Genomic DNA, 11,743 nt, shown 5'->3' with positions numbered 1-11,743 from the left:
TGAAGTTTTAAAAGAAACCTTTAACAGGGTAAAAGACCCTAACTAAGTCTATAAATTGTAAAGCCTCTAACTAGGTGCAACATTTAGATTAAGTGTTGTAAAATCCTTTAGCAAGGTAGATCTAATAGATCTTGATACTCCTAACAGGGTAAGCTATCAGAAATAGCTAACATGTAGCTCTAATAGAGCAACCTTTATTATTGCAGTAGTGAAGTTGTGGGTGCCATCCCCACCGCAGTTTTTCTCTCTAACCAAGAGTTTCTGTGTAACCAAAATATATGTGTTATGGAGTGAATCATGTATGATTGTTATTTATTTGTTTTAGCTTTATGTTATGTTACAATAGTTTTTGGTTTATGCATAACAGTAAAGATATTGTTGATAAAAGGATTTGAAGTACTGATTCACCCCTCCCCTCTCCGTACATTAGCTTTCCATATTGGGCCTAACAATTGGTATCAGAGCTTGAATCTTGGAAAAGGGTTTAACTACCTAAAGAAAAAGATCTTATCAATGGAAGGATATAAACAATCTTAGAGGATTGTGTATTTGCAAGAAGAGTTGGATCATGCTAATCAAGTGATTGCAGACATGCAAAGGCAAAAGCAAAACTGTGAAAGTTAGAAGAAGATTGTCTAATGACTTGCAGGACTCTCAAAAGCTAGTGGAACAAATTGAGATAGCATCTAAGAATAGTATATCTGAAGAGACTAAAGAAATGATAGGAGTATTGAAAGAAAAGAACAAAGCACTGGCTAATCAACTAAAAGAAATGAAAAGAAAACATGAACATTTCAGCACATAGATGACTGAAAATCTTGATGCATTAAGGAAAGACGAGGATAAAGTAAGAGATCTAGAAAGAGAGAAACAACAACTTGAAGCTTTAGTATCTGATAAGAACGATGAAATCACAAGGTTGATTGGAATTCAACAAAATCTGTTAGATCAACTAGGTTATGCACATCATGAAGCAAATCTGAAAAATGATGAGAATCAAGCATTGAAACTTGAAGTATCAAGGTTGACCAATGAACTTGAAATGGAGAAGAAACCCAAAGAAACACTGAAAGAGGAGAATCATCAAAGCAAGTTGGAATCAAGAAGAACATCAAAGGAAAGAAGCCTATCTGCAATTACTGTGGAAATCAAGGTCATACTTCTAACATGTGCCAAACCAGAAAAGGTAAGCAACCGAATGTCACTAAGTCCAATGGTTATTGTTACAATTGCATTAAATATGGTCACACATTTAACCAATGTAGGAGAAAGTCTGCTGGCAATTATAAGAAGGAAAAATTCAAACGGTTTTGTAAAAACTGCAATAGATATGGGCACAACACCGATAAGTGTTGGTTTAAGCAAAAGAACTATATGTTGTCTGCACACTGAGAAAATACTAGAGGTTACCAAACTCACATAGATCCTTACCAACAATATTCTGTAGTACCATGGGATTACAATACAAGGATATGGTGTGAATATTGTGGAAGATATGGACATATAAGTGCCAACTGCTTTATAAGGTTTGGGATGAACAACCGAAGATCATGGAGAAATCCTGGTATGGCATGTTTTCATTGTCACAAAGTTGGACACTTGGCTGGAGATTGCAGAGATCAACCTAGAGAAGACACTGAGGAAATAAAAGAAAAATTACAGATGATTTGGGAAAAGAAGGAAATTGTGTCAAATGAAGAAAGCACCTTACCTACCGAGTTAGGTGCACCTATTCTAAATTAATTGGTAAAGGTATGAAGAGACTGCATTCTCTCAAGGTTAAATCTTAACAGTTCCTATTTTATTATGTACTTAATTCAAAATCTACATAGTTAAGATGTATTAGTAAATTTGAAATTCTATCAAAGTTTTTTGAAGCACTATACAGGAAACCTGTCAAGTCAGTAAATGAAGGAAGTCTGGTTACTCGGTTAAAGCATAAAAAGGAAAGAAGGTTTAGTGAAACTGAGTCATTTAATGTTTTTGACCTAACTTGCACGGAGCCCGATAAGGTATATTGTGTACTTAAAGCATTCACATGGTCATTTTTTACTCACCAAGTTTTCAAGAGAGCAGAGCAAAGTGAATCAAAGGCAATCAAACCTCCTCCAAAGCAAAATTCAAGGTATTTACATCAATCTCAACACGTTGTTAAGATGGTTTACCGATCATATCAAGTTGTTATTATCTACTAAGTGTGAAGCATCTGTTGTTTGAAAATCTTCAAGCCCAAAGGATCTTTTGTTAGTTTTTATCTGAAATCTACAAATGGCACCTAGGATCCAAGATCCCGTTGTTGTTAAGAATGTTGAAAAGCCCTCACTAAAATACTCTTTAACTCCCAAAGTTGCATTTGAACCGGATGACAAAACCTCATTTTCACTCATCCTGGATAGAGTTTTATTAGTTGAGGATGTGAGATTCTTCACCAAATGTCGAGTTGAAGAACTAGGTCACGTTGAAATCAAAGACACATATGATGAATTGTGCACTGATGGTAAAATGGATAGCAAGTGTGAGCATATTAAGATCAAGGGATTGACTGAATCCCTAACCTATCCCCGTGTCTTCAAACCCCAGTGGGTCAAGTTTGTTATGAGCAGAGTTCATGATGACTTCATGTGGCTAGAAGAGCAACCGTTTAAGATCACCAAGGAAATCATTCATTTGATCACCGGTTACCCTATTTATGATCATGCCCGAGCTTAGCAAATGATATCACAGAAGGAATTGATTAGTTTAACCGGAGTAGAATTAGATTGCAAAGAACTAAAATTGAACAATGTCACTGACGCAGAACTAAAATTTGCCATTAGAGTAATAGGTCACTATTTCTTCCAATCGGCAAGGGAAAACAATGTACCCTATGTAGTAGTAGACTTAACATATAAAATTGTGAAGAAAGGCATGAAAATTGATTTATGTGAGGTGTTGCTGAAAAACTTGTTTGAGAATCTGAACACCATCAGGAAGCCGAAGAAGAACAACTCGGCCAATACACTAAAATTTAGATCACTATTAGTATGCATGTTTTTCTATTTTGAAAAATTCTTTCCATTAGTTGGTAAAGTAGTTTTGGAGCTACGTCGACCAATCACCCATCAGATCAATGACTTCATCAAGAAGCTAGGTGATAATTTTAATGATATTATGGATGATTACTTTAGTAAGTTTCAAGAGAAAATGCATAACAGGTACCAGATTCCACCCAAGCTACTGGAGAAATACAAAGATGACATATGTTTTGAAGTAGACACTGATTACTGTTATGTGAATGTTGTGGAACCAAGAACTCAATATTTTCCACCTATGGGTTATGAGATTGATTTTGACCTCACACAATAGCAAATAGGTGCATTTATTACATTACCAAGGCATACTACCGAGCTGAGGTATGGAACATATGAAGAAGTGAAGGAAAAAGTAAAAATGAGCATTGTAGTACCCAAAACTACAAGGAAGGCAACAAAGATGATAAAGGCATTAATAGAGAAATTTGGAGAAGATTCTTCCTCCACACATATCAAAGGCACTATAGCCATTACCGAAGAGGAATTTGAAGCCCAAGAGGCAGCTATAACACTAAGCACCAAATTGCTTAAGGGAAAAGTGTTGAAAAGAAAGAAACAGGATACATCAAAGGCCTCACCGACTCCTCCAGCAAAGCGACCTAACACAAGAGCATCTGTAGCTTCACTGAGTAGGAAAACAAAGAGTGTTGCCGCACCCAAGGTAACAAAAACTTACAAGAAATCTACTCTGAGACTCATTTTGGCCAAAGAGTCAAGTGACACTGAATCTGAAGATGCAAGCAAATTTCAAATTGTCAAGTGCAAGAAGGTAAATGTACATAGTGTTGAAAATTTTTGTGCTAATCTGAAGCAATATGGTGGATCTGGATCATTCATATATGTTAAGTATGAATCTAGAAATGATGATGAAAAGAGACAAATAGAAGAAGCTATCATCTGCACACTTCTGAAATTCTGATTGGTCCCATTGAAAGTATCGAACTCTCTTCCAAAAGAATTATATGCACATATTGATAATAGGTGGCAATATGCCCTGGACTCGGAGAAACAGATCAGAGAAAGAAGTTTGGTACATCTCTTTCCTGACATGTCGATAGATGAGATCAAGGAACATCTGAAAAACTACCAGACATAATTCAGAGTCAACCAAAAGGCCTTGAAACTAATGAATGGCCTATATATTGAAGTGGAGAAGGAAACAAAAGAACATGTGGTAGGAAATCTTTCGAATCAAGGATGCTGGTGAGCAAGCTGAAGTTGAAATAGTTGATGTCACTGAGAAAGATCCTGATGTCACCGAGCAAGACCCTGCTGACACCATACAAGTAGATGAAGATATCATGGATACAGAGGCACCTGAACAGGACTTGATAGAAGGGAACGCTTATGCCCAAATTGTATCTAGTGAATCAGTTTTGGAATAAGTTCCGCCCTATCCTCCAGTCAATCAACCTGTCTCAACCGAGGACCCTCAGGATACGGATCAAGGCACCGAAGGTCACAAGTCTACAACAGGAGAAGGTACTTCTTAAGAATAGACCTCTCAAGCACCTTCTAGCACTAAAAATGTTGCAACTAAGACACCAAGTATCGAGACACCAATGGACACTACAGAGGCTAAAGAAACCAACCAAAGTGTTGCCTCTACCGAGCAACCTACTAAGGGTCATCAAGCCTCACAAGCCATTTTCTTAGTTCAATCGGTGAAAGGTAAAGAAAAAAAGATGAAAAAGCATAGTTTCAAAGTAGATTTGTCAAAACCAATAGTGTTGCCCAATGTTGATATATCCAAATTAAAGGGGAAAAAACTCATTGAGTTTGGTGAACTATGCAAAGCAAAGGCCAAACAAGAGAAGCAAATGGCTATTCAAAAGAAAAATAAAGTACTTCAAAAGGTGAAAGCACTCTTAACTGATATGCTACCTGAAGCTACAATAACCAAAGATGTAGCCATCCACATTCAACTGGATGAAATCCTAACCAAGATAGAGACATCTGGAGTAGATGAATCTGAATATTTGAGCAAGCTAAAAGATAAGGACCTCACTACAAAAATGATAGAAGAGGTATAGAAAGCTATAGCTATTGGCAAAGTTAAACTTGTCAAATTTATTGCTGAGTTGACCCCTCAACTCAAGCACATTCATTATTTATTTCAAAAACTCTTTACATTCTCTTTATTCATTAAAGATATCAAAAATAAAACAGAAGCAATTGAGAAAGAGATCAACGATCTCTCAAATAAGTTAACCCCAGAGCCCAATTCAGTTCAGAATTTTTATACAAAGTTACAAAAGCTCATGACTCAATAATTGGAACTAAGGAATGAAGAACACAAGATAAGGATGGACATAATGACACTTCAGACTTTATTCCTTCCTCATCTTTCATCTGTCCAAGAACAGATCAACCGAGCCACATACCTATCTACTACACAAGAGGGAAGCACATTAGATGGTTTAATTTCCCTATTGGCTGATATTCAAGTGCATAACTCTTTAATGGACAGTGTAAAGGATGCCCTCTCTGTCGCCCTCACCGAAGCAAGGACAAAGTACAAATCCATTTTTGACCAATTGCCACTACCGAATGCTAACTAAATTTTGATGCTTGTCAAAAAGGGGGAGTGATATAGTATCAAAGCATCAAAGTATACAGGGGGAGTATACCGAGCAGAGTGAACAGAGTATCCAAGAGAAGGAAACCAAGCAATGAACAAAGAACACATGCAACGCATAGAACATTGATCACCGAGCATATAAAATCAGAGTTTTGTAAAGTATAGTGATAAGGGGAGTAAATCTGAATATACTATTTCATTGACTAATGTATATACTGTCAGTTTAGTCAAATTTTGCAAGTATATAGATTATTGAGTTATGACTTTGAAAGTAGTTTTGTCAAACATCTCAACTAATGTCAAAAGGGGAGATTGTTACTACTTATCAAGTTGCCATTAGTTTTATATCCAAAGTCATTTTATATACTCTAGTCGGTTACTACTACCGAAATATTCAGTTGGTCAGCACAGTGCAGTTGGTTATACAAGAAAGTAGTCATAGAGCCCAGTATGCACCGAGATGTCTACCGAGTATCATTCCATGTCTACCAAGCAGCAAAGATGATACACCAAGTTGATATACACTGAGTGAAACGTGTTACCAGATTTATTGAAGCTGGACACACATATGAAAGCATGTTACAAGATCAAGGAACATAGAACCGTTATCACATTGGAAATTGCACTTAAAGATTGTGTATGATTTTGAGGTCATCTAACCAATGAAATATTTTGCATGGTTATTCATTTGAGAAATCATGTTTGTAAGATCGAAGCATGAACCAGATCACAGACATAAGAGATCTATTTATACAGCATGAGTTAAGGATTAAAAAAAGAGATATGTGCATGCGTGTGTGAAGCAAGACATATACAATAAGGAAAATATTGAGATATCACAGAGTATTATGACTGTTATGGTTGACAGAGAAACATAGAGGTCACCGAGAAGGATTTTAGAGAACAGTCAAAGAATAGAGTAAACAGAACGGTTTACCGAATTATTTTATGGGTTACTGAGGTATGCTATAAGAAAGGTAATCTTATTTTGAGCACATAGAATCTGCTATAACATTCCAGATGTAAAGTTGCAGATAGTTGTAAATATTTTATTGAAAATTTTGAAGTTGTAAGAGAAACCTTTAATAGGATAAAAGACTCTAACTAAGTCTATAAATTGTAAAGCCTCTAACCAGGTGTAGCATTTAGATTAAGTGTTGTAAAATCCTTTAGCAAGGTAGATCTAACAAATCTTGATACTCCTAACAAGGTAAGCTATCATAAATAGCTAAACATGTAGCTCTAACTGAGCAACCTTTATTATTGCAATAGTGAAGTTGTGGGTGGCATCCCCACCGCAGTTTTTCTCTCTAACCAAGAGTTTCTGCGTAACCAAAATATATGTGTTAGAGTGAATCATGTAAGATTGTTATTTATTTATTTTAGCTTTATGTTATGTTACAACAGTTTTTGGTTTATGCATAACAGTAAAGATATTGTTGATAAAAGGATTTGAAGTACTGATTCACCCCTCCCCTCTCAGTACATTAGCTTTCCATATTGGGCTAGGATATCTTCAATGTAATCTTATAAGATTTTATGCATGTAATCATGAAAAATAGGAGTCATAGCATGTTTCAATACATTGTCCCAGCATTTTTAAACCCAAAAGTAATCATAACCCAATAAAATGTACCCCAAGGAGTGGTAAAAGTGATTTTGATGTGATATTGAGAATTAATAAATATTTGATTGTATCTAGTCAAAACATCCATAAAGGATAATGTTGTTCACCAAAAGTGATAACCCAAGACACCTGCAAATCTATCTATGAGATAGCCGATCTTAATCAATGAAACACCTCAGGGCTTGGACAACATAACATAGGATCCTAATGATCCTCCTGCACTTCAGGTTCTACTAGACCTAGGGGGGGACACCCTTTTGATGCACTGAATACAACAATCACAAACATAGGACTGCATCAACAATGAGCAGACAAACCATTCCACAAGCTCACCAAATTAGGAAGACACTACAGATTGGCTAGATCTGTATAAATCATAAATGAAAATAGAGCTTGGAATGAGAAGAACACACCCCTAAACATAAAGGGAAATAGATTTATCTTTTAAATTGTTTGATCTAAAAGACATCCCCAAACTTGTAAGACCAGTGCCTTGTTCATTGGGCAACAGAGTCACAGACAAAACTACAAATATGAATCATAGATGCAAGCTTATTTTCCTTAAACAAGATATTCATGCATCAATACCTTATATTAATGCACTATTTGAATCATTCACAAATTTATCAGATCTGGATACACATTTCATCATTCATGACTGACTATAGAATTTAAAACCTTCCTTGAAGGATACCTATAAACAGTCACACAATTTCCTTAAAATTGACAAATCTTCATCCTCCTAGAGGATTCAATTTATGATAATGAAATGCATACCTAGAGACAATACTGTGAGGAATTTACTCATGTCTGACACAAGCAAGACCTGCAACTAAAATCACATTTACAACAATGCACTGCAATCCTCTGTACCCTAAAACAAACCAAAAGCATTTACAAATTTGGGTCCTGACATTCAGAAAGTGGAAGCCATCAAATTTGGAGCATTTTCCAAATTTCTGGAACCCTTACAACTAAGAAGAATTCGGAATAAAAAGAGGAGGGAAGAAAATCAAATCTGCAACTGAATTGCCAAGTGTCTCCTCTCTAACTGAATTTTTTTCCCATGGAAACTGCCTCCAAATTATCCCACATTTGTTAAAATTAACCTCATAATCAGATTCCTCACTCTGAGAGCTTTCCGGCGATATATAATACTTTATATTTTGGCCAAAATTTAGACCCTGGGCGAATTAATTCCCATTTGTGCTCAGTCATTTAAATATTTCAAATTTTAATATAGTCAGAACTATATCATTTATTCATTTTAATTTTGATTTTTGCCTCCATTTGTGCTCTGACGCCTTGCCACGTGGCGGCCTCTGATTGATCGATGGGGTTGATCGGACACCACTTGGGATGACACCTCATCACCACCACGTCATCTGCTTCGTCACTGCCACCTGGCCGCCACGTCATCACCACTGGACTGCCACCTGTGCGCCAACTGTGTGCCACCTCACCGGGACCCGCCTGCTGGACTGTCACCTATCACGACACATGGATGGCTCTCGTTCACTTTCGCAATTTCGCTGGTTTTAAACAACGTGCATCTTCCTTTCGCAAAATAGCACGAGCCGTTGATCTCTCTCAAACTTGCTCACTCATTAAGTCGGCCTTCCTTTGCAAAATTTTGCATGTCTTCCTCGAGAAGCGTGCCTACGTGGGGTCCACTTGGTCGCCGCTTAGTCATCTCCTATGTCACCTCAGGAACCATGCTCGTGCGTGGGCTCACTTTGGTCGCCCATAAGCACCATCCGTCAAAAGCCTTTGTGGCTTAGACATATTAGATGTGTTTGTTTTTGCTTATAAAGATCAAAAAATGCTCTCACCCAGCCAATGTGGGATAATAACATTAAGCCTGGGAATGCATTTTAGAGGGTTCTCTCTGAGTTTTAATGGTGATTTTCCCTTTCTTGCAAGTTTTTATGTTTGCCTCTTCCTCATACCACGCGAAGCCTGCTACACATTATTTGTTTCACCATGGTAGCAAGGGGGGAATAGCTTCATACCAGCCAATTGCCTTTATTTAAAAAAAAAAACATTTCAATGCCCTCCAACAATCATGTCCAGCAGGGAGGAACTGATTTCATTTGCTGTGTAAACTTCTTCAAAATTACATTTTGCTTCAACAACTCACCCATCACATGGATTTTGGGAAGATGGCTTTACACCAGCCATGATGTATTTACTGATGGTTTCTACCATTGTTGCTGGTGCAACCAGAGGGAAAGCACATAATGGAGGATATTGTTGCTGCAACCAGAACTTTGCATTACAAATGCCTTTCTCCAGCTACCACGTGCCATAAACAGGGAGGAGCTGCCAATGTATTTGGTTGGAACTTCAACATCTTTCCCACGTTATACATCTGGTTGCTGGACATTTGTTTAAAGTTTAATTTGCTGCTGGGTTTTTTTTTGCTTCCCAAACACCAGGTGAGGGAGGGGAGACTGCAGAAGTTTCCATTTGATTTTAAAATTCCCTCTTTCACCAGTCACGTGGGGGAGAATGTTGGGGTTTTATTTGCTTGAAACATTTGAATGTTGCTTGCACTTTGCTTGAAAGCTTTTATTTCCCATTGCAATGACAACTATGCCAGATCACATCATTGATTTGCACAAAGATCTTCTTCCAGCAAATCAGATTGAAAAATTTGAAGCTCTGGCACATTACCAAGTTCAAAACCTATTGATCTTCATTTTGGCTTATATGTTGCTCAACATCATTATCTCTTGTAACCCCTTCGAAGCACACACACTTGGTTTCAACACTGTCTGTGCATTTGCTTTGAATTTTTTAATTGCTTCTTCATTCACCACTCCACCAAGAAGAACATTGGCTGCCAATATGCACTTGTTGGGAGTTCATTTCCTCTTTTAAACACTACACCAGTCGCCAAAACACATTTGGCTGAATGTTTCAAAAAAAATCCTTCTCAAAACACATCCCATTTACTTTGCACTCACATGCCAATTGCATCACAATCCACATTTAAATATTCTAAAATTCCTTAATAAACAAAGTCGCCAATAAAATAATACGGCACAGGCATGAGCCAGGTCGGGCCCCAAAGTGGGTCCGACTAAAATTTTTTTTTGTTTTCATGCAGCTGACCCCTAGAATGCTTCACGGACCTCAAACATACCTCCGGAATTGATCAGCATTGTTTTCAGATCATCAGACTGAAATTTACAACTTCCAGGCAATTACGCCACAATTTTCGTATTTAATCGCGAAGACGTAATTTTCAAACCTATCAAAACACGTTTTTGGAGCTCGCCATCTGACAGGAATGTACTTTGATATACAAGGATGACATCTACCAAACGGTTTCTCAAGACGAGTCCCAAGCGAAGAGATATTAATTTCTAAAAACGGCCAACTGGCTTTGTCGACACTGTGGACGTGATGAAGTCAATGTTCTGGCAACACATGAGGCCTTTCTCAAAAATATCAAACGACCTCCGTGGGTCCTCAAATTTGAAACATAGGTACCTTAAAGTACATATTAAATCTTTGAATTCTCAGTTCGATCACAAGACTGACAAGATGCAAATGGTGCGCTCACTAGAATGGCTACATTAACTGATATAACACTGGAGTGTGGATTACTGAATTTTATGGCAAAATGAGCTCTTTTGAAAACCGATCAAACGGATTGGTAGAGCCTTGAAATTTGAAGCATAGCTCACCATTTATACCAAAATTATCTTGGAACAAACATTCTAACATGACGCTCACCAGGACATTTTTACACTTGTGCAAACATCACAAACGACAAACGGATTGAGCTTTGAAAACTGAGCAAACGGATTCATAAGGACTTGAAATTTTGCATGTTGACTCACATTTATGCATAAAATTAAATCCATTTTGAAATTATTCATGATAATAAACATGGAAAAAGATATAAACACCCAAAGTAGGCTACTTAATAAAATTTGCACTTGCGCCTAGAATGCACTTTCAGCTCACCCCTCGAAATGGGTACCTAGTAAACTTATCCAAACTAAATTCTGAAAGTTGCACATCACTACATAGGCCAAATGAAAGGTGTGGGACATGAATCCCGAGCCTTACCGTCTGAAAATCAACCGGCTCCATTTTACCCCCTTGCTAACTAGGCCATTCAAACTGACTTATTTTAATCATTTGGAAATGCAGGGCAAAATTTTGAAATGGGCCTATAAACTTGACTCAGTTTTAAATACTCCCAACAGATAACATAGATTGGCCAGTTGTAGAATATACTATTATATCAATGTTTGCAATTGGAAAATCATCCTTCAAAGAAGCTTTATTGAGATCTAGAAAAATTAGTGCACATTCTAATCTTGTTATGGTTTAGCAATGGCAACAATATTTGAAATCCAAGGGGAATGATCAATAGAGAGAATAGTTATCTTATATAAGTTTTTCAATTTGAGCCTTAACAAGTAAAGTTATTTTTGGATTCATCTT

Source organism: Cryptomeria japonica, chromosome 1, assembly GCF_030272615.1.
Source record: "Cryptomeria japonica chromosome 1, Sugi_1.0, whole genome shotgun sequence".
Classification (NCBI taxonomy): Eukaryota; Viridiplantae; Streptophyta; class Pinopsida; order Cupressales; family Cupressaceae; genus Cryptomeria; species Cryptomeria japonica.
Note: the sequence above shows the minus strand (reverse complement) of the source record.